The sequence below is a fragment of the Lissotriton helveticus genome, chromosome 4_1, assembly GCF_964261635.1.
Source record: "Lissotriton helveticus chromosome 4_1, aLisHel1.1, whole genome shotgun sequence".
Classification (NCBI taxonomy): Eukaryota; Metazoa; Chordata; class Amphibia; order Caudata; family Salamandridae; genus Lissotriton; species Lissotriton helveticus.
In genome coordinates, this window is record NC_136063.1 from 65587023 (window position 1) to 65611431 (window position 24409).

At 51.7% G+C, this 24409-nt stretch overlaps 1 long non-coding RNA gene across 1 annotated transcript in view; it reads left to right on the forward strand.

The window, feature by feature from the left end:
• The first annotated feature begins 21578 nt into the window (after positions 1–21578).
• LOC144828326 (uncharacterized) overlaps positions 21579–24409 on the forward strand; it is a 48638-nt gene continuing 45807 nt past the window's right edge. The window contains exons 1-2 of the long non-coding RNA XR_013610424.1: positions 21579–23248; positions 23397–23458. This is a non-coding gene — a long non-coding RNA (uncharacterized LOC144828326). The remainder of the gene's footprint in view (positions 23249–23396; positions 23459–24409) is intronic.

The following is a 24409-nucleotide window of genomic DNA, read 5'->3' on the forward strand; positions in this document are numbered from 1 at the left end:
ATACCAAAAGGGCTAGCCACCTTTTTCAATGCCCATAGCAAGGCCTTGCTGGGCTAAAGACAAAACAAAAGAAGATCCAGCAGCTTTGCTCTTAAGGGGTTTATATTTTGGACACCTCAGCAGGTCACAGGATTGTCCCAGGGACCAGCATAAGTGTGTAATACAATCTTTATTTGGATATAAAAATAACATCCTTAAAAGAGACACCAACAACGATACACAATGTAAAAGAGAAACTTAAAAACTAGCAGCACATAAGCAGCGACAGGTAAATACTGGTCAGAAACATTATACAACTCCCCTTTGTAGGATCCAAATAGTATTAAACTAACTTTAGAAGGGAAGAAAGTTGTTGTACCAGTAATTGGCAGTAATGAGCTTGTGAACCAACAACTGCTAGCAAATAGTTACAAATATTAAAAATAAATATGAATAAAAGTAGCAGCAACAGTTCAATAGCAACAGGTTGTAGGAAAATGCAAAGATAAAAAGGGTTTTTAACAGTTTAAAAATCTTGCAATTTGATTTAGGTTGTTATCGACAGGAGGTGGTATACAAGGCGAATGTAGGTTGTGAGGCCTATGTTTAAGGCTGTGTTTTCTGGGCTTAGAGCCGCGATAATTGCTTGCCTGCAAGACCGAATTCCCAGCCTGTTCCACTCCGCTTTCAGTTTGAGTCTGCGCAGTGACGTATATGCTGGGCATAGACAGATCACATGCTCCATTGTTTCAACCGTTCTTCCGCACCCTCTGCACCATAGTACGTCGGACGTACGGCGCCAGCCTGGCAGATCTTTTAAAAATTGCCAGTCACCAAGTCTGATGGCCAAAAAACTAAGTTTTAGGTGCAGAGAATACGTGCATGACAGATAGGATGCGGGAGCTATACGCCCGTACGAGTTCATGATAGCCCAGGCGTGTCTACGTTTGGCAAGGAGATTTTTATCAGTAATGAGAGAACTCATTCTAACACTTTTCTTGATAGTGCTTTTAAATACTGACACACTGGGGTTGAGGTCCCATAGGTCGCCCGCAGAGAGTTCTAGAATGGAATCTTTAAAAAGGCGACCATACGAGCCCCCTGGGTTTTTCTCGATGATGTCCAGCCAAACTAGTGACTCCAGTGAGCCTACATCTGCTTGTCTCAGTTTGTGGCAAAAATTTAAAAACGTGCCAGTGCTAGAGACTTCATAGTTTAATAAGCCAAGTTCTAGCCTAATCTGAGCGGCAGAGGCACTTTTGGGCAAGCGGAGGACCTTTTTGTAGATTTTAGTGACATGTTGGTTTAAAATCTTATTTAGTTTACCCTTAAAGGTTTCAATGCCGTATGCCAGTGTCGGGCCAATTTTTGCTCTCATTACCTCAAGTAAAGGTGTTAGGCTTGGGCCGGCCAGTTTTTTTGAGAGCTTTGAGAGGGTCACCTGTAGGGTCACAGCTTTAACTAATATCTCCTTACGTTGTTTAGCAAGGTTGCCCCTTGAGTCGAGGTTAACCCCTAAGTATTTATAAGTGCTTCCTACTGCAATACTCATGTTGTTGTAAATCCATCCTCCCCCTGCTTTTCTTTTTTTACCGAAGGCAACCACTTGTGTTTTCTTTAGGTTAACCTCTAGTTGATTTGGCGGGGGCGTGGCCAAGCAGCATGGCCGACAGGACGTGAGCTCCACCAGCTCCGTCCCGAAGACCGGCTAAATCCTTCGAATTATCCTGCCCGGGCTCTCCCGATTGCTGGAAAGCGTGTCGGAGGTGGCAGTAACCCCGCCGAGACTCCTGTGCTCGACAGATCGGACCCGCGACCTGTGATCCTCCGAGAGCGCTGGCCTGACTGCTGCTGGAGGCTGCGCCTGCGCGTTTCATCACGTGACGCCGCGGACTGGGCCTGCTTGCTGGAGCCGGACTGAGGGTATACCATCTGGGGCTCCCCGCCTTGAGTGAGCCCCCTGACGAGCGCAAGTGCCATAGCTGGAGCTCCCGGTCCGAGATTGGAGGGTCGGGTGACGGCGATACAGGGGCTATCCTGTTGGGCGGTGAGGAGGGGGACGGGACGGAGGCGCCGTCCATTTTGTGCGGTGCTCCTGTGCCGGAGTGCTGCCCCCCCCTTTTTCACTGTTGTTGGAGACTGCGCGCCCGGCTGCACCTGGAGGTGGGAGATGTGAGTGCCGCTGGCCCTGGCTCCTGATAGCGGCGTGGAGTGCGTGCGGGGGTCCCGGACTGTTGTGCACCTGATTGGACCCGGCCTTGGTATCTGCGGGGCCTTGCCGCTTGTGTGCCTCCCCCCGCCGGATCTTGTCCTGCACCCTGGTTTTTACCCTTCGCTATCCCACTGCAGTGGGGGTAATTGAGGAGCAGAGTCGCTGGGTCCGCAGACGGATTGCGCCCCTCCCCATGCATCCGCCATTTTGAGCGCGGTGCCGGGCGGCCTCTGGGGGGTCCGTGGCGACTGGCAGCGGGGTACGTCTGTGTCCTACCCTGCCCGTTGCTGGGTGATCTTCAGCTGATGCCCTGAGGGAAGCAAGGAGCGCGACGTGAGGAGGTGGTGGTCTCCACGCTCCATCCTGTGCTGCCCATTTTTGTCTCCTGAGGCCCTGAATCCTGGTTACCTAGTGGAGGTGAGTGGACGTGAGCTGCTCCTGAGCTGCCTTGCCTCTTGGTCTGCTTGGACTGCCTGGGCGCCACTTGCTCTGCGTCCTCTGTGCACTGTGGTGTGCGCCTACTCCATTTTCTTCCTTGGATTGCTCTCGGGGGGGCCTCTCTTCGCCAGCTGGACCTGAGGTGCGCAGCTTGCGACGCACGAATTTGCACCAATCACTATGGCGGGCCGTTCAGGTCGGGGCACTAAGGCCTCCCAGCCTAATACAATCGTGCAGTATACTACCCCTCGCCTGCAGCCACAGAGGATCACACGCCAGACGGGCACTGAAGACGGGGGTGAGGACCCATCGGAACCGTCCAGAGCGGAACTCCTCAAGGCTATTCAGGGTTCACACACTGCCCTGGAGCGCCAGATAGAGACGGTCTCCATCGATGTCAACCTTTTGCGGACAGACCTCCGCAAGGTAGCGGACAAGGTTTCTGATGCGGAGGGCAACATCACTCAACTGCAAAAAGTCGCTCACCCAACTCACCTCTACTACCCGTGCATTGGAGAGGCGCGCGGAGGATGCAGAGGGGAGGGCGCATCGGAGCAACATACGGGTCCTGGGAGTGCCGGAGCGGCTGGAGGCGGGGAACCCTGAGCGCTTCCTAGAGACTTGGATCCGAGAGCACCTATCTATTAATCTAACCTATGTCCGAATGGGTTGTCCAGCGTCTTCATAGTGGAACGGGCGCACAGGGCTCTGGTGCCCCCTCCATGACCGGGGGAGGCCCCCCGAGCCCTCATCGCGAAAATCCTGAACTACAAGGACCGAGACTGCATTCTCAGGGCGGCGAGGGAGTCGGGGCCTCACACGATTGAGAACAGTCGCATATCAATCTACCCTGACTATACCCAGCAGGTGCAGGAAGAAAGGAAATCCTACTTGGGAGTTGAGCAAAAACTACGTTCAATGCAGCTTCAGTACATGCTTCTATATCCTGCCAAGCTCAAAGTGCTCTCCCAGGGTCGGGCACACTTCTTTAAAACACCGGCGGAGGTATGGGAGTGGCTTGAGATCAGAGGGGACGATCTGCCCCCAGGTGAGAGAGGGGGCTCGCGCGACACTTGGGGGACCAGGCCACAGAAGAGGCGGCGTGGCAGGAGAAACCGCCGTTCTGGGTCCCGTGGATCTCCTGAGGCTCGACCCACGGTGGGACCGGATGGGGCCATCCTTATGGTCGACTCACCTACGCGATCTGGCCCGAGTTCGACTGGGGCGGCGGCCCCTAATGATATCTTGGTACCGGACACTTTGCAGGAAACGCCACTAAACATGGATTCTGCGGCTCCGGTGGTCCCGGAGACTGCCTTACAGGCGCCGGAGTTGGAATGATCTTTGCTCTACCTCCACCGACTCCTCTGTAAACCCGCCTTTGTTGTGCAGTTCTCCATGGCCCTGCAACTCCTCGACCTATCCTGTGTCATCGTTGTCGCTGGGACCTTTTTGAACACTGGTTGGTACCTTGTGATTGGCGTATGGGTCATATGTGCTGCGGGGGGTAGGAGGGGGGGTGCCGGATGTCATTCCCGCATTGCTTACTCTGCGAGGGAGATGTACCCGGGTTCTTTTACCAGAATCGCGAGGTCTTTCGGGGAGCTGGGGGGTGGGTGGGGGGGGGGGGGGGTTGTTTTGCTGTGTGTGAGTGTGTGTGGAGTGTGTTGTATGGGGTGGCTGTGCACGTCCTGGCACTGGCGGGGGAAGGGCGGGGTGGCGGTTTTGGTTGTTGCTATCCTATTGCTCGTGGGTGGTGGGGATGGGGGTGTTCATGCAAATGTTTCGTATGTTGGGGTTGTTGGGGGGTGGGAGTGGGTTCATGACACAGATGACACTGGCATTATGTGCGTATTGATTCCGATTTGTGGGGAGCTTGTCCTATGTGCTGCATCCCAATATTTGTATGTTGCGGGGGCCAAACGGAGTCGGTTCAGGATGCGCTTACACTGCAGCCCGTTTGGGCGTGATTGTTGGTCATGGGATTTAAGTTTTTAACGTGGAATGTGCGTGGCTTGGGCACGTGCACTAAGAGACATAGGGTCCTCACCTTCCTTAAACGCCATGGGGTTTCAATTGCTTGTTTACAGGAGACCCATTTAGAGGATGACGGAGTACAACGGCTGGCCAAGAAGTGGAGGGGTCAGATTTTTCACTCCTCCTACTCTACGTATGCTAGGGGGGTTCTGATTTGGGTGGCCCCAGGGATCCCCTGCGCTGTCCAATCCATAGAGGCGGATGTGGAAGGCAGGTACATACTAGCGAGACTCAGATTGGATGATAAAGACCTCCTGCTCCTTAACACGTATGCACCGAACATTGATGACCCGGCTTTCTTTTACCAGATACAGGATCTTGTGGCTCCGAGCCTCGACGCACCCCTCCTCTGGTTCGGGGATTTCAATTGCGTACTGCATCATGAGCTGGACCGTCATCCACCCAGAGCGGGCACTAAGCCCCGTATGACGGCGCGCTTACGGGAAGTGATGCATAATATCGGGGCAGTGGATGTGTGGCGTACCTGCCACCCCGCACTGAAGCTTTACACGTGTTATACCCCGACGCATGGTACACATAGTAGGCTAGACCGAGTGCTCGCGGCCAATCTTCCCTCCTCTCTTATACTGACGGTTACACACCAGGCCCGATACCTGTCGGATCATACTCCGGTCACGTGCGTGGCGCAGTGGCCTGATCGCACGGAGCGTCCGCGCACGTGGAGACTGCCGACTGACCTGCTTCAGGACCCGGTGGCCCGGGACCATGTGGCGTCGTCGCTCTCCGACTATCTAGAACTCAACTGGGCGGGGAATGATTTGTCCTACTCCACCAAATGGGAGGCACTGAAGGCAGTCGTGCGTGGGGCGTGTATGGGCCTGTCGTACGGGGTTAGGAAACAACTGCTTTCGGACTTGCAGACTGCGGAGGCTGCGCTCCTGCGAGCTCAATCCCAGGCTGATCCGGACGCGTCGGATCGGCAGGCGGAGGGCCTTGCCCTGGTGTCGATCCACGACATACTCACGCGGCTTGATAAATTTACACTGGGCCAATACAGGCAGAGATTGCATCGTGAGGGAGATAAGTCTGGACGCTTGTTGGCCTGGATACTTCGTCGTGAGTTCACGCCCGAACGGATCGTAGCCCTACGGAACCCCAGTGGTGCTATGGTCCACTCGGAAGCTGACGTCCTCGCAGTTCTGCGAGGTCATCTGCGACTCGTATATGAGGCTGATCCGTCTATATCGGAGGATGTCTATCGCTTATATCTTGCAGACCTCTGCCTACAGACCCTGCCGGAGGCGGCGGCGAAGGAACTTGATGTCAAGCTGACGTTAGGTGAAATTACCGCGGCGATAGCTGCCCTCCCCAGGGCCAGGACTCCTGGCGGGGATGGATTCCCAGCGGAGTTTTATCATGCTTTCGGACATACCCTTGCCCCCCTCCTCCTACAAGTTTATAATGAAGCTTTGCGTACGGGCACCCTTCCACCCACTTTGAATCAGGGCGAGGTCTGTATGATCTTGAAGCCGGGCGGAGACAAAACAGACCCCGCAGCTTACCGCCCTATCACATTGATAAACTCAGATGCAAAAATCCTCACTAAACTGCTAGCTACTCGCCTGGCCCCTCACGTGACCCGGCTCGTCCATCCAGACCAGTGTGGCTTTGTCCCCGGTCGCAATACTGCGATGAATTTGCGTCGCCTGAATCACATATTACATGAGGTCCGGGGACGTGAGGTCCCTCACGTGTTGGTCTCCGTGGACTTGGCTAAAGCCTTTGATACGGTGCACTGGGGTTATCTGATGCATGTGCTTCTGAAAATGGGATTTGGCCCTGGTTTTCGCAACTGGATCCGGGTGCTCTACGGAACGCCCCGGGCCAGGGTGCGCCTGGGATCAGCCCGCTCCGACGAATGGTCGCTGGGGAGGGGCACCCGTCAGGGTTGTCCCCTCTCCCCCCTCCTGTTTGCTCTCGCAATTGAGCCTCTGGCCGTGTCTGCCCGCAAGGAGTTGCACGACTGGGGCATAGTAGTGGGGGACACTACCAATGTCATCTCCCTCTACGCTGATGACGCGCTCTTCTACCTGACTTCCCCGTTGGAGGCCCTCCCCGCTTTGTTGCGGCTTTTGGACCGCTTTGGCGCAGCCTCTGGACTGCGCATCAATGTCAACAAATCTCTGGTGTTCCCGCTGAATGCTGCTGTCCCTGACCCGGATGCGGAATCCCCCTATTTCGGCCTCCGCTGTGAACGGCTGGCGTTCCGGTACTTGGGTATTCAGGTGGCTGCCTCTGACGAGACTCTCCTGGCTCACAATATTGACAAAATTCTCGCGGCCCTCAGTAAATCTGTTGCCTTTTGGAACACACTCCCTCTCTCTCTCATGGGGCGGCTGGCAGTTGCCAAGATGGTGATGCTCCCTAGAGTCCTCTATGTGCTGCAGAATACTCTGTGCCCATTGCCACCCCGGGTGTTTCGCACGCTGAACTCCCTCCTCACCTCCCTACTCTGGGCGGGTGGTCGCAGTAGGGTCGCATTGCATACGGTCACAAGGTGTTGGGATGAAGGCGGACTCGAGGCCCCGAGGTTTGACCTGTATTACTATGCGGCGCAGCTTCTCCCGGCAGCCAGGTGGTTTGCTGAGGACGGGAACTGGGAGCTGGCATTGTTGGCTGGTGCGGCTACGGACAAGGACCTGCAGGAGGCTTTCATGCAAGGCCGGGGCGCGCATGACAATCTGCCCTATGTGGTAAGACATACGGCTGACATTTGGCAGCGGTTCGTCGAGAAGGTACTGCGACGCGCGCCGTTTCACAGGGAGCTCCCAATTTGGATCTTGGCCCCGATACTCAAACTGGAGGCACACATGTCCTTCCGAGAGTGGCATCTGGGCGGTTGTGAGACCCTCGCAGACCTCTACCCGGACGACTCTTTTGTGTCATTTGAGAGGGCAGTGGACTCTTTTGGACTTGGTGAGGGCCAATACCTGCATTATGGGAGTCTCAGCGACGTGGCCAGGATAACATGGCCCCAATTCCCAGAGGCACCCCAGCTCACTAATACCCTGGACATTATTTTATCCTGTGGAAGGGGTAGGCGCCTGGTCTCTCTCCTTTACTCTGCCATGCGAAGAGACTCGACTCCCCCGTTGGCGCCGGCCTGGGTGGCTTGGGAGGCAGACCTGGGGATAGAACTGGATCCTGCCCAGAGAAAGCGGATTGGACTGTTGACTCGCAAAGTGTCCTGCAATGCGCGTTTCAAACGTATTCACTTCAATTTTGTTCATCGCACTTACATGACACCAGTCTCCCTCCACCGCATTTCGTCAGATAGACGCCATAACTGCCCTAGATGTGGGATGGAGAGGGCGGGATTCCTGCACTTAGCATGGGAATGTCCCTTGGTACACGATTTTTGGCGAAGGGTGGTGATACATATTGCCCGGACCACGCATCTTAGGTTGCAGCTAGACCCGCTTCACTGTCTGCTGGCGTTAGTACCCAAGCCGAAGAAAAAAGGTCTGTCTTACAAATTGTTGCAACTCCTGTTGGTTCTGGCGAGGAGGCGGGTGGCCATTACATGGATGGGCCAGAGGGCGCCTGAACTCTCTCACTGGTTATGAGACGCTAAGGAATGGGCCTTGGCGGAGGAGACACACATGCAGCGCACTCGTAGGGATGAGAAGCTTCAGGATGATCTACTCGCCTGGAGAACTATGTGTATGGAGGGGTTGGAGGAGGATGATTCGGACGCCACTAGCGCGGAGTTTTTTCCTCCGCTTCCTCGGAGTTGGGCGATGGGGGGGGGGGGGGGTCTAGGGTGGGGTGTCGGGAGGCGGTGTAGAGATCCCCTGTGCCACGCTGGTATTCCTAGATAGCTATGTTTGTATTTAGCGGTGACTCCCATTTGACCACCTTACATTGTGATGACCGCGTCCTAACTGGCCCTTGCATTCGTCCCCTCCTGTATTCGGATCAGCACTAGAAATGCCATTCATGGGGTTCTTCGTTACTGTTATACCGTTATATAGTGTGGAAATGTAACATAAGAAAATTGGCGTAGACATTGATACTGTTTTTCTGCTTTTTAGAGCACAAATGCAATTTTCTCTACTCGTACATGGGTTCACTCTGATGCCGCCCTGCCTCCGGGATGTGGGCCGTAATTGGCTGTGTATTTCCTTTGGGGCTACCCTCCCTGTTCTCTACATATCAACTGGTTTGATGACTGTACAATTTGTGCCTATTTGCTATCTTCGCCACAATAAACATATTTTCAAAAAAAAAAAAAAACCTCTAGTTGATTTGCAGTAGTATAATTGTATAATTTTGCTAGAAGCCTTTGTAACCCCACTCGTGTGAGACTAAAAAGCACTAGATCGTCAGCGTAGAGCAGGTTGCTTATGGGAGGTCCACCCATCTTTGGTGGGTGACTGTTGGTTTCTTCCAAGGCTGTTGGCAAATCAGCTATAAACAGATTAAAGAGAAGCGGGGCCAGCACACAACCCTGCTTGACACCCCTGGTTGTCATGATTTTCCGGGAGAGATGTGTGCCGGACCCCAGCTTCACCTGAACCCATGTATCAGAGTGTAACTGGATAATTGCCTCCAGGAGTTTTTGTGGGATTCCCCATTTCTTTAACGTTTCCCATAGTGCTGCCCTGGGGACTCGGTCGAAGGTGGCTTTAAAATCAACGAAACAACAAAAAAACGCCCTGGATGTAGCGCAGACTTTATCGACGATTATGGCCAATGTTAATAAGTTGGTCATGGTCCCGGATTTGGCAGTGAAGCCTGTTTGAGTCATTGGGATCAGATTATTCTCGTCCACCCATGCTCTCAACTCACTCAGGAGAATGCCGGCATAATGCTTGGCCTCAATGTCCAAGAGAGCTATTAGTCTGTAGTTATTTGGGGACGAGTGGGAGCCTGATTTATAAATTGGGTGGATTATTGCCCCACGCCAGGAGTCTGGTATAATTGAGGTTCTGAGAGAGTAGTTAAAAAGGTTGGTTAGATGACCCGACCAAAATGGTACATTTGATTTAAATAAATTCTGTGGAAGGCCATTGGGGCCCGGGGCTCCGTCCGATCTTACTTTCAACAATGCTGTAGTGACTCTTTCTTGGGAGATCTGGAGGACATCGGTGCATGAGTCCCAGCAACCGGTGGACCTACTCCAGCTGTTGCTAGGACCTGTTTGCTTCAGCCTGAGAGCACATGTGTCTGTAAGCGCTGTTCCTTATGGGGACTTAAAGTGCCCTGCCAGAAAAGTAAACCAACTGGCTTCTTGAATGTTAGCTGACCCAAAGCTGCAGTTGCTGGAGTTTTGACGATTAATTAAGGCCCAGAATTTTCTTGCGTTGCAGTTTTTGCTTTCCCAAAGTAATTTGCACCAGAATTCATTTTCTTGAAGTTGCTTTTCTTTCTTTACCGCCTGCCTGAACATTTTTCGTGCAGATTTATATGCCTTAAGGTGCTCGGCATCTCCCGGAGATTTAATTAAAGACCGCAGTGCGCAATTCCTAGCTGTCTTTAGCGCCCTTGTTTCTTGTGAGATTGAATGCTGGCGACTGGCCGAGTCCATCTGATGGTGGTGTTTGATTGGAAAAAGGGATATCAGTTGTGCGCAGAGCGTCGACCATGCCGCGGCTGAAGAAAACCCCGGGTCGGAACAGTCTGAGATAAAAGCCTGGCTTGCCTCCTTGACGAGGGGTATTATGTCGTCACTCCATCTTAGGCGCTTCAAATTGTCACAGTGCATTCCTGTGAATGAGTTTGGGGCAGTTTTGTGGAACTCTGGATTTGTTTTAAAAGTTACGGACTGAGGTCGGTGATCGCTTTCTGTTCGCGGGTGGATACTAAAGTTGCCCAGGTGTTTCAGCAGAGCCGAGTTGCAGATGGTATAATCTAAATACGAATGCTTGCGGCCGTTCGTTCAAGACCAATTTGGAGGGGTGTCGTTTTTGGATCTTCCATTTATTACCAGAAATCCTGCGCTGTGGAGTTGCAGCATGCAGAGTTCTCCCAGACCGCAATAGCCTTGGTTTGGTGGTTTAGACTGTTCTTTAACTACTGCAAATGAAAATGGAGTTAGCCCTTCGCAATCTTCTGTATTACCTTGAAATAGGTTGGTGTTGAAATCCCCTGTGACCATACAGTCTGCGTGAGGTTGATCCGCAGCCAGGGCCCGCACAATTTTCATTAGACGAGTTAGATGGCCCTTTTTTGTGCGGGTGCTGGGGTTGATGTAGATGTTAAGCAACAGGAGTGGACGTTGTTTGCTCCACGAATAGATTTTGACACCCAGTAACCAGTCTTCGTCAAAATTTAAAGACACAATCGGGCCTTTTAGGTTTTCGGAGACATAGATCGACAGGCCCCCTTTGGGATGGCCGAAAAGGCAGTCTCTAATTGCTGGTTTCCAAAATTCAATGAAGCCTGTAACTGGGGAGTTTTGGGTGGCCCATGTTTCTTGAAGTGCTATTACTGTGTGCCCAAATATAAAGGAGTGTGTGTCCAAGTTGGTGTTTTTATTGTGGAGACCGCTGATGTTCCATGAGCACAAAGTAAATGGGGAATCCCGGCCGGAAGTTGGGGTTTTTTTGAGTAACGCAGCTTGGGGTGTCGGGAGGACAGAGGTCTCACAGTTTGAATTTAAAAGAGTAGATTCTCGGGTCAAGCCATTTTGTTACAGGACAGGGCTGCTGGGAGCCACCCCCAGTCTTTTGTTTTGCCCAGGTTGGAGATATTGTTCCAGGGAATTGTGTTCCCCTCCGTTGTCCCCAGGGCGTTTCTTAGAATAGAATAAGGCCTAGGTTTGGCTCCTAGTTCTATAATTTGGGCTTTTTTCAGGGTGTCCTGGTGGTTAAGCAGCTGCAAGGGGAAACCTGGGGGGTTATGGGGATAGATTTTAATGCCCCATTCCCGAAAGATTGCACTTTTTTCAGTGAATGCTCGCGCCCAGGTTGCTGATTTAAGTGACACCAGAGTTACCTCAGAGGGTTGGTTGCCTCGTGGTGGCAAAAATTCAATGGACTCAATGTCTTCTGTTGTAAACGTCTCAAAGCCCGGTACTCCGTTCGCTAGTTTTATTATATTTGACCTGTTAAGGGTGTCGTGTCGACCCTTTGAGATGTATTCTGGGACAAAGAGTATTTTGGCACCCTGTGTGGATTTGTTGTTATTGGCTTCTGTTACAGTGCTGGGCCCAATGAGTGGGTTTGCCTCGATTAATTTAGTGTTATGAATTACTTTTACGAGACTGGGACTAGTAGTTAAGTTAGCCTCCTGAGGTAAACTAGAAGTAGGGGCAGATTGAGGTTGTGTTGTCATAACTTTAGTCATTGATTGAGTTAGGTCACTGATGTTGGCTATTAGTGTATCGGTGGGGGGATGAGACTCAGTTACTACTGCGATTACAGATGTGGTGGTGCAATCCTGTCTACTGCCCAAAGTTTGTTGGCAGACACTCGGGTTTAAGTCGTCCTTAGGTATGCTTTTACTGGAAATTGATGCCCTGGGAGTTAGTTGAGGGACGCTTTGGGCTTTTTTATTACTAGCGGTTATAAATAACGGGAATAATTTTGGTAGATCATTTGTTTGATTTGATCTCAGTTTGTTTCTCTGTTTGCGCTGGCGTTTGCGCTCCCTCTTACTAATATGGAGGGGTGGGGCAGTGAGTGTGTCTTGTGTGGAAATAGTGGCAGGGCTAGTAAGCGGCGTTACCCTCTTGGCGCTAGTGGGTTCCGGGTCCCCATTTGGTCGGTCAGTGCTTGTGGCCGAGGTCGCGGGCAGTACTGCCGTGGGGGTTAAGCCCGTGAAGCTTTGAGGGGCCTCTCGATGGACAGTTGCCACAGATTCTGCCACCCCGCTCGACTGTGGCACAGCCGTTAAGCTGTGCGGAGGGTTGAGCGGTTCGGAGGTCATAGTTGAGGAGTTTTGGTTTGACTTAAGGAAGGTTTCAGATTGGTTACCTCCTTTCAATTGCTTAACCTCGCTTATAACGGTGGATAAGGACGGACGGAAGCGAGGATAGCGAGTCGATAATAGGGGAGCAGCAACAGACTGATTGGACTAGTTTGGAGGATGATTGTGCTGCTATAATTAGATTGTTTAATTTGTCCAATTTATTATCGATCCCTGCTGTGAACAGTGCTAAGGTGATCAGCAGGTCAACCTGGATGTCCAGTTTGTCCGAGTGGTAATTCAAAGCAGTAACTGTTGATTGAAAAGTATGAAGTAGTTGGGGCCAAATACTCAATTGTGTGGGGGCATCTGACTGTGGGTCTGTTTTTGGTGTTAAGTTAGACGAGTTCTGGGTGTTTTTGAAAAAAATGGACAGGTCCGCTAACAGTTGGTCATTGGTGTCGGTTTTTTGGGGTGGGTTTGAGGGGGCAGTTATTTCTACTGGCGATGCACAGGAGTGTTGTTGCTGGGGAATTGGCGAATGTACACTTCCCTCAGGAGGACTTAGATCGTGAGGAATGGGGAAGCTGAACAATTCAAAATTTGATGCTGGGGTCTTTTGAGCATGTGTTTGTGCGAAAATTAAATGAGAATGGGATGCTGGGGGGCCCTCCCTGGATACTTCGTGAGTTTGTGGTAGAGGGACTAAAGGCTTCGCTGATTGCTGAGGTTGCCATGCTTCAGGGCTTAGGTTGAAAGTTAAAGGCAGGGGAGGCGGTTGACTGGGGGAGACCTCTTGCTCCGGGAGATCGAATTGGGGCAAAGATAGTCTTGGGGAGGGTTGGCGACATGGTAATACATTTTGAGGGTCTCTCCCCATGTATGTCAGAGGTGGTGGTTGTCTAAAGCGAACCTCTTGCTTGTAGAGGTCTTGTTGGGGGGAGAACTGGCTCGGAGCTGAATGGCGACTTGATGGTAAGTTTTGGGAAGCTCTCCAAGACGGGTCATCCGGGGAGGTGTTCTGGGTGTTCCGGGTGAAGGGTGAGGAGCCAAAGATATACATGTCCTTGACCAGGGTGGGTTTATTGGTTGTTGGTGACTGCAGTTGGGGCAGGAACATATTTAGATCTGCAGCTCGCTCTGTCCCACAAGGCTTATTTGACTCTAAATATTGGAGAGGAGAGGTCAACTTAGCCCCACCCGGTGCTTTTTTAAAAAAGTCCAGAAGGGTGAGGGGATTTACGCCGTTCGAGGCTGAAGCGCGGAAAGGAGCCAGACCCAAATTGTTTGAGTGTTGTCCTTCTTTATGTAAGGGTTGGGAGGTCTTCAGTGAGGCCTTGAGAGACAGTGGACTCGCAGGGGGGTGCTCCGCAGCTGTGTCTGAATGCTTAGGTTTCTTCCGTTTTATTATTGGCGGTGGTTTTCTTGTTTTCCCTGATCTCATCCTCTTTGTGTTTGTAGTGTTGTTCGTAGGGCTGTTCGAGCCAGTGAAGATGTAGGCTTGAACAGGAGGGGACGTCTTGCAGACTCTCTCTGTGTTGCTGGCAGTGTTTAACCAGGTTTGCTTGGATGTGGTGTCTTGGTTATAGTTTTGTTTTGCTTGATGTTTTACTAGGTTGCAAAGCCCGGAGTTGTCACTCCAAGTTATCTTGGGGCTGTGTTGATCTAAACTCAACCGGCCTACTGGTTGCGTGGCCAGAATTTAAGCATGTGGCACCCCCCCGCACACTTGGTCCCAACCCCGTCCCCTGCCTGCTAGCTCCTATCTGAAGGTCCCTATTGACCCCTCGCCCCGGACCACGGCGGTCACCTCTCCCACCCCAGTGCAGCCCCCCTACCAGAAAGGCTGCACAAGGGGGCGGAAGGGCCGTCGCGGCCGACTGCGACTAGGTGTGGTACCAACAGCGGTGAAGCAGGCTAAGGTTAAGGGAGGGGCGGGGGGAGCTGGGCAGGAACTGGGCGTACTTTTGCAAGCAGAAAGCCTAGGCAAGTGGCGGCAAGTGGTGCAGGCGATGGGGACGGAGGAGAGGAGGAGCAGGGGCCGGACAGAGCAGCCACAAAACGAAAAAAACGGTGACCCCGAACAACCAGGCTTAGGTTGGTCGGTCACCAAGGCGCGGTCGCTGAGTGAGGCCGAGTAAAGCGCAACCCTGAGTCCCGCGTTTACACCGGCCGGGGAAGAGTGAGAGGACCCAAGACAGCTAGGAACCCACTGGGCGGTATTGCAGGCGATTTAGAGGGCAAGGCGACCAAGGGGAAGAGAGCTTGCTCGGGGCTTGCTCTAGTCAGAGTGCACGCTTCATGAGGGCCGACAGGCTGATGCCACCACCACTCACTTCTCACTTCTCACTTCCCAAGTCTCAGAAGCCCCCTACCTTACTGACCGTGGCTTGGGTCTCCGCCTCCGCCTCCGGATGTCCCTGCTTGTCGTTCACCGATCCTCCGTCAGCTCCCCCAGCCGGTAGCGGTGCAGACAGCAGTAGCAACAACTGTAGTTGCAGCCACAGCGATTGACAGCAGCGCCCTCGGCACTCAGCACACACCACACCTCGGCCTGACCTCTGCGCCCCCCGTGGGGGGAACTAGCACTGGGGGAAGTTCAGGGAAAGTTCTAGCCCGCTCGCGCTGAGCTAGTCCGTTTCTGTCCGCTTTCCGAGCCGCTCGCCGCCGCCACCGCGCTCGCTCAGTTCAGCCCCTCCCCTCGCCGTTACCTCGTAACCGCTCTCGCCGTCGGCTCACGCTGTCCGCAAACCACAGTCAGTGTCCGCGGCCAACACGCAGAATACTAATAATAAATGATGGACTGATTGAGTCGAGAGTCTCCACCATAAGCATAAGTGGATTTTGTTGACGGATGTCTGGTAGCAAGAATGATATCCACCACTTCAGGCAGCAAATCTAATGCATTCAATTGCTACACATGAAGCTGAAGATTGTGTAGATTTTGCTGGATGACCATGCTTCGTTGTTGAGTTAGAGTATTCCCCAAGTAGCATGAAAAAGAACTAGAGGGTCCCTGAAAAAATAAATGTCTGGAGAAGAAGGCAGGGAAATCAACAAAATAAATAACAACAAGCAGTTCTCCAAAACCAATAATCTATACTACTATTATAAAGGAAGAACTTTGAACCTTTGAGGCGGGTAAACTCGTTTTCACAGCGCCAATCCACACACCCGATACATTGTTGTAATCGTGAGGGTGTGCAGATGGACATAGGCTATATAAACGTAATAAATATACGTTATTTAAAAAATGTACCGAAAAAAAAAGTAGTCCCTTGGAAGAAGCGCCGGCCGCGACGTGCGTGCCCGACGTGAAGAGCGCGGGGAGGAGCGGCGTCCAGGAGCGCGAGGAGGACCGGCGGACATGGCGCGGGGAGGAGCGGTGAGGAGCGGCGGACAGGCGGTGAGGAACGGCGGACAGGCGGGGAGGAGCAGTGAGCGGCGGATGAGGTAGGTTATTTATTTATTTAGGAGCGGTGAGCGGTGGAAAAATGAAGGCAAAATGAAAATCGTGAGCAAGAGGAAGCAAACGGAGCATTACAAAAGTGAGCCAAACGGTGCATTACTGGAGGAAAAAGTTACGTGTGCAGGTTACAAAAGCGTACATCGTGAGCAAGAGTAAGCAAACGGAGCATTACAAAAGTGAGCCAAGCAGTGCATTACAGGAGGAAAAAGTTACGTGTGCAGGTTACAAAAGCGTAGAAAGTAAACATAGAGGTATAGGAGGAAAACGTGACGTGTGCAGGTAGCAAAAGGAAGCAAACGGAGCATTAAAAAAGTGAGCCAAACGGTGCATTACAGGAGGAAAAAGTTACGTGTGCAGGTTACAAAAGCGTACAAAGTAAACATAGAGGTATAATACTGCAATATATGGAGGAAGGCTCCGGGGGACCCATGGACAATGTCGGGGCGGGCGGGGGCCCTGAAGCCTAATTGCTCCCGGACAACGTCGGGACGGGCTGCTACAAAAGCGTACAAAGTAAACATAGAGGTATAGTACTGCAATATATGGAGGAAGGCTCCGGGGGACCCACGGACAATGTCGGGGCGTGCGGGGCCCTGAAGCCTAATTGCTCCTGGACAACGTCGGGACGGGCTGCTAGTTTAATATAAGGCATTAAGTCCATGGTAAGATTGCAATTGTACAACAGACCAATGGTTTTCAATTTTTATTCAAAAATATATCATATTGATAAATCATATCTTACTTTTATGGAATGCAAATAAAGTTCATTATAAAAAATATACACCAACAAACTCTGAAGAATAAATACTTAACATATCAAATTTAGAGGTGACCCACAGTCTCTCACTTCAGGTAATGGGGTTGACTAAATCCTAGAGGGATTCTTGGCTTAACACCTATACACATGCTAGGTACATTCAGGTACATCTAGTTAGGGAGGCATCGTAGGAGTACGCATCTTTATATCATGTGTTTTATATACTCAAATGTATTCATGATTATTGTAAGATGGTAGAGCTATACCATCCCTTTACCTTTATAATACTGCTAATCATTTATGTCTTATACTGTCTAATGGTTGTTGCAGCTCATCTATTCTACACCAGAAAAACAACTGTTCAATAAATTCTTATTAAACGCCGAGCCTGTTTCTTCTGTGTATCTCTGAGACAGACCAAGTAAGCACGAGTGACTGAGCGAAAAGTAGTATATTGTTTCCACGGTCATGAGGAATCAGGGTTGTTATGTTAGATGGTTGCCGAGAACTATACTCTCCTTGGTAAGAAGAAATTCTAGTGGCACTGTGAGCTAGTTGGTACAAGAGGCCAACATACCCAGTGGGGGTGTGCAGAATCAGTCTGACACCAATCCTACAGTAGTTGCTGTCCAAACGCGTAGGTCCTGTATAATTATTATAGGAACTAGACAACAATGATGTTATCCTTTACTTAAATTGTACCCTGTCATAGGTTTTAAAGTTAACCACCCAGGTGAAGAACTGTATCACAATGAGAATGCAAACTTCTCCACTTGCTTCTGCTCAGGTGTTGCTGTGTTTTGAAACCGCGCAGTAACAAACAAACACACCGAGCCTACAATGCTTGAAAACGTTACCTTAAACCCAAATAACTATTTAATTTCTAAGTTGCTGTTTGCAGAGCTGGCGCCTGTGTAGGTTCTTGAATCTGCTTTGTTTTAAAGAACGCGGGAAGAAACCACGCAGGCCAGCACAGACAGCGTCAGATCCTCACAGATACTCACCGGCTAAAAAAATTTTTTAATCACCACACACTGAACATACAGATTTGCGACTCAGGGACAGCAGTACAGGTGGCAAAAATTGGGCATTTTCTATACACACGATACAAACGTAAAATGTGCCCCCATTCTACAAACAGACACATTGCTTATGAATCATCATGCCGCTCTCCCAGCTGATATGGGGCTGCCTGCTCTGTGTGTGATGATGCAGAGGTTGCATGTGTGGTCGGTCAGTGAGGTTCTGAGTTCTGAAGGCCACCAGCTGTGGTGCCATGCGGAGGTGTTCTTCCCGAAGATCAGTATTTCAGTTTTGTCGGAGTTGAGTTGGAGGCAGTTGTCTCTCATCCATTTGGCTACGTTGATCATGGTGTTGCAGAAGTTGCTTTTGGCTTTGAAGGGACCCTCATTGAGCAAGAGGATCAGTTGAGTGTTGTCTGCGTACGAGATTATGTTGAGTAAGTGAGATCTGACGACGTCTGCGAGGGGGTCATGCACATGTTGAACAGGATGGGCTGAGGGATGATCCTTGTGGAATGCCACACGTCATGTCTTTGGGTGTGCGAAGGTGAAGGGAGGCAGTTGAATGCTCTGTGTGCGTCCTTTAAGGAAGCAGGCGATCCACTTGAGGGTGTCTTGCTGTATGCCTATGTTGTAGAGTCTGTTGATAAGGGTGTTGTGGAAGACTGTGTAGAACACCATGGAGAGGTCGAGGAGGATCAGGGCCACAGTTTCTCCAAGGTTAAGGAGTGTTCTAATGTGGTCTGTGGCGGTATTCTCAGTCCTGTGGTTGGCACGGAATCCTGATTGAGAGACATCCAGTAGGTGGTTTCGTTCCAGGAATTCGGTGAGCTGCTGGGTCATGGCTTTCTAGAGAACTTAGGCTGGGTAGGGTAGCAGGGAGATCTGACAGTAATGTTTTAGATAGTTGGAGTCAGCGGAGGCTTTCTTTAGGAGGAGCCTGACATCTACGAATATCCATCTCTCCTGGAAGGTTGCTGTGGAGACAAAGGTGTTGAGGTTGCTGCTTCGTTGTGAACTGATTGGGTTCATTTAGAGGTTGTAGAGATGGTGGGGGCAGGGGTCGGTGGGCGCCCTGGAGTGAATGGAAGACATGATGGCTGAGGTTGTCGTAGTGGGCCTCAGCCAGGCCTACTAGTGCTAGGGGTTCGCCCTTCTCTGCACAAGTCCACCGACCAATAGAATAGAGGTTGGCACGGAAACTGGAATAAAAAACAAGATCTTTTATTAAACATCATGAGGTGGAACTACATTCACACAACACCCTTCGGTAGCACACTGAGTAGAAGGATCATGGAACTTTTATACCCACACTGGGGCTCAAAAGAAGGCGGTACAACTACACAGGAGAAGGTTTACATACATAAAAAGTCATACAGAAATGCACAGTCAACAGTAGGGAGGAGCTAGCAGTTTGCTGATTCTGGTAAAAATATCTTGACAGTTACAGACTAAAACATGTGCATGAACAGTTACAGTGTCTTCTGCGCAAGTGCAGAGTAGCAAAGCCTAAATATAGTCAGTCCATAAGCAGAGCACATGGGTAAACAACAGTAAAAAAGGACAGAGCACATGGTGAGCACATGGCAGGCAAGATGGCTGCCGGAACTAAGATGGCTTCAGCTAAATGCTAACATTGATCGCTGTCAATTTTCAACAAGGTAGTCAGGGTGGTGAGTAGTGACCAGGTGGTGATGGTTTGGCTGGTGTTCGCTGATTGGTTGAGGTCATCTGGGTTGGGGGGGGGTTGAATGTTGAAGTTGTAGATGCTGGTGATTTTGTTGTGGAAGTAGTCTAAGAGGGTGCAGCAGATTTCTTGGGTGGGGTGGATTGGGTTCTCTATTGGTGTCGGATTTGAGAATGCTTTGACTATTTTGAATAGTTCCTTTGTGTGGTTGGTTGCAGAGTCTATGTGGGTGGTGATGACTGCTTTCTTGGCTTGTTTGATGTGCTGGTGATAGTTACTGAGGGTGTGTTTGTGAGCTGCTCTCTGCGGGGTTCTTGGTGGCACGCGATAGTTTCTCTATTAGGTGCCAGCTGCGCTTGGTGGGCCTGAATTCTGGGGTGTACCAGCTGGCATGCTTGGGGCTCTTGTTGGATTTTGTAGGTTTCAGTTGGGTGACTGTCATATATACGTAACACACTGCCTCTAAGTTAAGCCTCACTGCTTTTGTACCAAGCTACCAGAGGGTTAAGCAGTTTAATTTAGTGACTTTTTGGGGTTCCCCCTTAAAGGATTGTGGTTGCAGCTTGTTTCTCCCCCCTCAACCAACAACCCAATTTCTCTCAGATTCCAAGTGTGGAATTCCAGCAACCAGGCTATCTGGAAGAGTCAGGTACCTTTCCACTGTAGGGTCGCATTAGTCAAGGCGCTGTGCCATGTAATACATCACAAAAAAAAGGGATGAATGGAATGCTTGAATTAATCTCAGCCACTACAAATCGCTCATACTACATCCCAATCCATCATTTTAATGTGGTGCATACCTTCTAGCTAATATATAAGTGGAATTCTTGTAACCATGGGGAGAGTATGAGCGACTGAAGCACCATACAACAATGTTAGCAGGTCAAGGACATCAAGTTTGACCATCTCTGGCCGTAATGCAGAATCGTGCAAAACCAAAGGAGATGATGGACGGAGTGTTGAACATTGCAAGCACTCACCCCCCAGTCAACTGATCTGGGTTTAATCCATCATCTTTGGCTCACTGCACCACTCCAGTTCAGACACGGCCATATGCAAACCAGTCTGACCCTGTACCTCATGGGAATAGGCCAGCCCGAACTTCCAGAATCGTGCCAGTCACCAAACAGCCGGTCATTTATCGGGACAAGGTGTGAGACCGAATAATAGACTTTGATATTCAACAAAGTCAGACTAGCATTGTATGATCCCTGTCAGCATTGAGGGAATGAAAATTGCGGAATCCAATTCCAACAGAAAAAGACAGTGATCAGGGCTTGTAGGTTCGCAAAGAATGTAGAGGGGAGTGCATAGGGAAATCTTTGTAGGGCATACAAAAAACTAAGCAGAGGGGCCATTTTAATAGCTTTTCTCTACTCATAATCGAGAGTCAGAGCAGACCATGCCCTAAACTCCGACTTTACTTAATTAAAGGGTTCTATTCGGCTCCCACTCCCTCCTCCGTGTTTGTTATTTCCATGCCAGAGTGTGTGTAGAGATCAGTAGGCCCGGGGCCCGATAATGTGGGCATAGGGGGTGGTTTCTCCGGGGGTGTGAGGCCTAGATGTTGCCGTTCGCGGAGGCCCCGCGCTGAGCTCCGCTCCTAGGGAGGCCCCGCGCCTCTAATCCTCTACTCATCCCCGTCCGGTGCCTCCCGTGAAGGCCCCGACCTGCAGGCCCTGTGTGCCGAGCCCCCACCCCCCCGGGTGTCCCGCAGCGGCCGTGGCGCGCGCGGGAGCCGCCGACGGACGGCTGTGAGAGCGCCGCGGCCTCGAGCCCTAACGGCACCCGGGTGGTGGGCCCTCCCGCCCGCGATTGTAGGCCGCCGCAGGGCTGTTCCAGTGAACCCCGGGGCTCTTCACCCGGCACTGACGGCGGAGCTACAACGGAGGCCATCGGCTGGGGCCTGCGGTGAGCGCGGCCTCTGCGCCATTGATAACTTTGATTCGTGGATGAAGGCGCTGACTGCACCCGACTCCCGCTCCAGTCAGCTCCGGTGTCCAGCGGCGCCGCAGGCACCCGAGGAGAGACCCGCTGCGTGTGAGGAGAGACCCGCTCCGGTGCGAGGAGTGTGAGGAGGCCCGCTCCCGTGTGAGGAGGTAGGTCCAGTGTGAGGAGACCCGCTGCGTGTGAGGAGAGACCCGCTCCAGGGTGAGGAGTGTGAGGAGACCCGCTCCCGTGTGAGGAGACCCGCTCCCGTGTGAGGAGACCCGCTGCGTGTGAGGAGACCCGCTGCGTGTGAGGAGAGACCCGCTCCAGGGTGAGGAGTGTGAGGAGGCCCGCTCCCGTGTGAGGAGACCCGCTGCGTGTGAGGAGGCCCGCTCCAGGGTGAGGAGTGTGAGGAGGCCCTCTCCCGTGTGAGGAGGCCCGCTCCAGGGTGCCGCGGCCCAGTGAGCTGAGGCCTGTCAGCGGACATTTAATACGCCCTTGGTGCGCCCTTGGTCCTTACAATAAAGGGATGGCGGCAGCGGATTGGAGAGAGCGGGACACGGCTTCCTGCCGCTCCGTGATGGCGGGGGGTGCGGCCTTCCTGCTGAGGTGACACCGGCCGGCTTCACAGCTGCCCTGGATCCCGACCCCGGAGGACTCCCTGGGAGTTGGAGGGGTACCTGTGGCGTTGATTGTGCGGGATACTTTTATTTTCTGGCGGAGGCGCCCGAGAAGAGGGCCCCGGTGAAACTTCTGGGACTCCGAGGGCCAGGCCGCCCCTGGTTGGTGAGCCGTGGCGGCTGTGGGACACGACCCTCTGGGTGCCCGTGGGCTCTGGACAGTCTGAAATGCCTGAGGAGAGCACCCACGCAGTAAATGCTTGACAGAGCGTATTCCCTAATAGGCCTCCCCCAAGGCCCATGCCTTGCTGTTGCTGAAAACGTGGGGCTGCACATTGATTGCCTCAGTGACTGGGACTGGCCTGGTGGAGCGGGTGCCAGTGAACCCCACCCTTGCTCTGTCAGTAGGGGTGCCCTGAGGACTGCGCCTTGGCCGTTTCCATCCTCGCCAGGAGCCCAAGAGTATCTGGGGACAGTTTCCTGCACATCTGAAGCTCGTGTTGCCCCGAGGTGCGTGTCCTGTTTGTTCACTTGTGATGGGTTGCGGCTGACCAGGCAAGGTAACCAAACCTCTGCCCCAAAATTCAATCATGGCCATGCTGGCGGCCACACTGTCCCACACAGTCCTGATTAAGCACTTGGAAAGTATGCTGTAGACACACACCAACATGTTTGGACTCCAAGACGGCAATGAAAGCCCAGCTAGGCGCCATACAAGTCGAGACCAGCCTGATGCATACGTACCATGCAAAAACTGGTGGAACACAAGTCAGACTCCTCCCTGACCTCCCTGACCTCCCTTGCGCTTTCGATGAAGAACGTACATGAGCAGTTGAAAGCTCCTCAAGCTGAGGTACAGACGCTCCAAGCGAGAGCTGAAGATGCGAAGGGACACTCCTGCCACAACAACGTTTGCTTTATAAGAATCTGGAGAATATCTGATGAACACAGTCTTGGCTACTAAGGTCCCAAAATTATTTTCCTGGACCGCCACCTGCCTCCAGAAATCCCCCTGCGCCCAATTATTGTGCTCTTACTTAATTTTCGAGACAGGGAGTCGCTACTGCAACTTTTCAGAGCTAAGGTACTTTAGGCCTTCAATGGGAGCAACATCATGGCCTACGCGTAAACTCTCTATTTAAACCCCGCCGGTATCCGGTTCTCGCACTGACGGAGTTCTTGGCCAGACACATCAGGTGTACCTGCGGATCCGGAGACAACGCCAAGTAAGTGGGGGAGTGAGAGTTTGCTCGCGGTACCGCCGCCAGGATGCAGCCATTGGCTACTCCTGTGTGTGCATGCCTTACCGATCGCAGTGAGCTCTTTTCCCCAACCCTGCTCCATTTAAACTTTTCTCCCTCTGTACCCCCTCAGAGTGCATAGGAGTCTCGGATCGCCGCCAGAGACTCATGAAGTTTGTCCCTTGAAGCTATGAAGTAAGCTCTTACTATTTTAATCCAATTTTGCCTTTGTCACCACAGCATTTTTGCAATTTTCGCCCTTAGGTACTAGCACCTCTACCGCATAGTATTACTATTCGACCATTATTACACAAGCCGACACTATTGCATACCACTGTCGGTTGACTCGCTCACAACTTAGGCACCAGGCTTCGCCACCACTAATTACGTGCCTAAAAAAAGCATGTTCTAAATATCATGTGTCTATATGTTTGTCCCGTACATTTTTTCCACAGGTACAAACGGAGAGGAAAACCTCCTCTTACAATTACAGCACCTTAGCGAGTGCTTCACATAGGGTGCTTAAAACATGTGAGTCACCTGTTTCATCCCCTTACACATAGGTCCTGACGAAAGCCAGTTATAACGAAAGGCCTGGCTGAAACTAGTTGACCACACTGGACGTGGGACACCATAAGTCTCTCCTACCATGTCCGATAGCCTTGTTTTTAAACCTGCCTGGGGCTCACCAATAAACTAACCGGTCTAGGACCTCTAGGACAGCATTTTAAACCCCACCCTAAACACCTTCACTGCAGACTCACCTAACACAACCTGCTCCGCTGTAATCAGGAGTCGTAGCACACCTGAGGCACACTCGGTGCCTCGGGTGGGGCCCGATGATGAAGCATGCCACCAACTAGGTTGGTGGGTGAGGGCCTTCTAAAAAACCAATAGGTTTTTCCCAGCCAGACACATACAACACGTACGTTTATCAAAGTAGCTAGCTCCTTTTGATTGTTATATATCCCTTGGGGAAGCAAACTAGCTACTCTGGTTCCTCACTCTCTATTGTGATTTCAAACACTACACATTTCTTCACATTGCCAGAGGAGGCCTGGCAGTGGCTCCATGCTAGGGGAATGGCTGAGCAACCGGAATCAAGTGGGGATGATCTGTAGGGCTGGTCCGAGATTTAGTCCACAC